We start from the raw sequence: 2,496 nt of genomic DNA on the forward strand, positions 1-2,496 counted from the left end.
CCTTACTACAATTTCTGTTTTGTCTTTTCTACTTTCTATTCACGAATAAGTTTTACGACCATTCCAGCTTGAAAGCTTAAAGTTTTGTTGTTGAAAAGAAAACTTAGATTTAATACAATTTTATATTTTGTGGAAAGTTCCAACTTTAACACAACATCTGCTCTTCAACTTCCGGATCGGCAAATTTACAAAAGATTTATGAAACTTTTCTCGGCCAATCCACTCTGCTCGCGCAGCGCTGGCGTTCGTTGCGTTTAATCCTTAAGTCCCAGTTTATTTCGCTAATATTCCAGCATGAGAGTGTCGTATGTTTTGCTTTAGCCACGTCTAGTTACCGAATAACCCCTGGGGCATCTGTCGAACCGTAATCATGTTGTAATGTGGCTAAGCGGATCAGAATAATAGTAACTCTGTGCTATGGAGCGATTATTCATATCTATCCCGGATAGATTGCTATAAATGACCGGGCAGACGGCTGCAAGATTGAGGGCGGTCGTTCCATTGTGACGTGACTAGGACAGGTTGAAGCGCGCCACTGCATCAATCGTTGCATCCTATTTGATAATGGCCAATGTTTCGGACAATATTGTGCCTGACGGTGTCAGTTATATATCTCTGCTACAACAACCAGTCTCGGGATTTATTCCGTAACATATCAAACAGAATTACACGCAAAGTATAAAGTTTTAAGTATAAAAGACGGTTTCCTTATTAATATTGGGCACAATTAGAGGAGGCACGGTGTGGCGCGGCAGCATAGCGACGAGGCGGCTGTCACCATAACCGAGCCGAGTTAACCGCCTCTGCGAGAGTAATTACACTGAACTTCATTTAACTTCCGCAGCTCACTCCAAATACCACCACCACTAAGCACTGTACTTACTTTACTTAGTCCGTAACAAAACGATGCAATTTTAAGTAACGGACCGCCGAGACAAGTCGGAAATGTGTCCAACTTATTACACGTCTGCGCTTATTTAAGTGCTTCAAGGATTCAGATAGCAAAACGGATGTAGAAATTGCATCCGTTGGAATGCAATAAAAATAATGAATTTTTAATTTAATTTTAGTGTAAATTTTCAATTTAAACACATACATATATATTAAAAGGTAATCAATTAGGAAATCGTGCGTCAGGGGCTGCTCAATTATTAGGTTCTAGATAAAGCCACTCTCAGTATAAAATACCAGACTGTTGCCAATTCGCGTTATCTACGGTACACCAACTTTTATTGCACAGAAGTCTCCAGTTACGGAGTGGCATGATTATACGATAAGTACTCTGCTAATGCGTCTAGTTGTCTACTCTACTAACTACTTTCTTACTGAGAACTTTGTTTTAATATATATTCAGTTCGTTCTCTTATCACTACCAGCAGTAAACATGGCGAGATTGCATTTCAGAGAAACGTTGAGTCCCACTAAAGCTAAGAACCAAATGGATGTATTTCGAAAAGCGTTTTCCCCAAGCGGTTACCGAAAACCGCAACGCTTTTCCAGCGATATCAAGCGGACACGCTAGAGACGATTTTCTTGTGCATTTCGTGATAAATCTAAATAGAAACCAGTCTGCCGCGACCACCAAATGGCGACGTAACGATAAGAGTGCTCCAGTTTTAGTTAACCGATACGATCAACTGCCACTTTTAGATAATAGATAGGTATGGAGTCGATAATGCAAACAATTTCACTGTAGTTGTTTCCAAGTTGTGCTACGACTAGCAATTTTGCTGGTCAACATGAAGCAGGCGTTAAACTCTGAGCTTACTTCAACATAGGGTCAGCGTTGAACGTATATAATAATTATATACTCGTATAATTATGATTCGACAAGAAAGTATTGCGTGTTTGTTAGATAATAAAGGACAGTTTGTTGTTTGTTATTCAAGTATCTTTTGTTAGAGTGTTTGTGGACTACTATTTAGTATTTATTATAATAATTACGCCAGTATCGTATCGTGCCTTTTGTATACGTTTGATATCGTGTTGTAAAGATAGCATTTAAATTGTCTATTAAATGTCGAGTTAATTGTTGGGTTTGTATTGTTTGTTGTGTAATTAGTTGATTATTACTGTTTTAACACCCAATACTTGACATTTCTCTATCCAAGCGATCAATTTTAACTAGAATACATAACATATTTTTAAAAGCGTTTAGTTCTGTTTACTTTAGAGTATTTATGAGCATTGAAGTAAAATTATCTAAACACAAATATGTATTATCTACTGAGACTGCGCTATGCTCTTAAAATTTCTGTTCTACTTCTAAGAGGTTATATAAGTGTTTAGGCGTGGGCTTTGATGCGTGTGAGGTAGCCGTGAAATTCATGACTACACTTAAACCTTTGCCTTTTAGAAATAACATATATTATCTTATTGTAAAATAGGCTCATAGTCACTTGACGCATTTATTACACGGGAGAGAAAATTTCATTGAAATGTGTGTAATAACAATCGGTGAAACTAATTTTTTCGTAGGTAACGTAGTAAAAAATT

This window comes from Hyposmocoma kahamanoa, unplaced genomic scaffold (genome assembly GCF_003589595.1).
Source record: "Hyposmocoma kahamanoa isolate Upper Pololo Valley unplaced genomic scaffold, ASM358959v1 202, whole genome shotgun sequence".
NCBI classification, from domain to species: Eukaryota; Metazoa; Arthropoda; class Insecta; order Lepidoptera; family Cosmopterigidae; genus Hyposmocoma; species Hyposmocoma kahamanoa.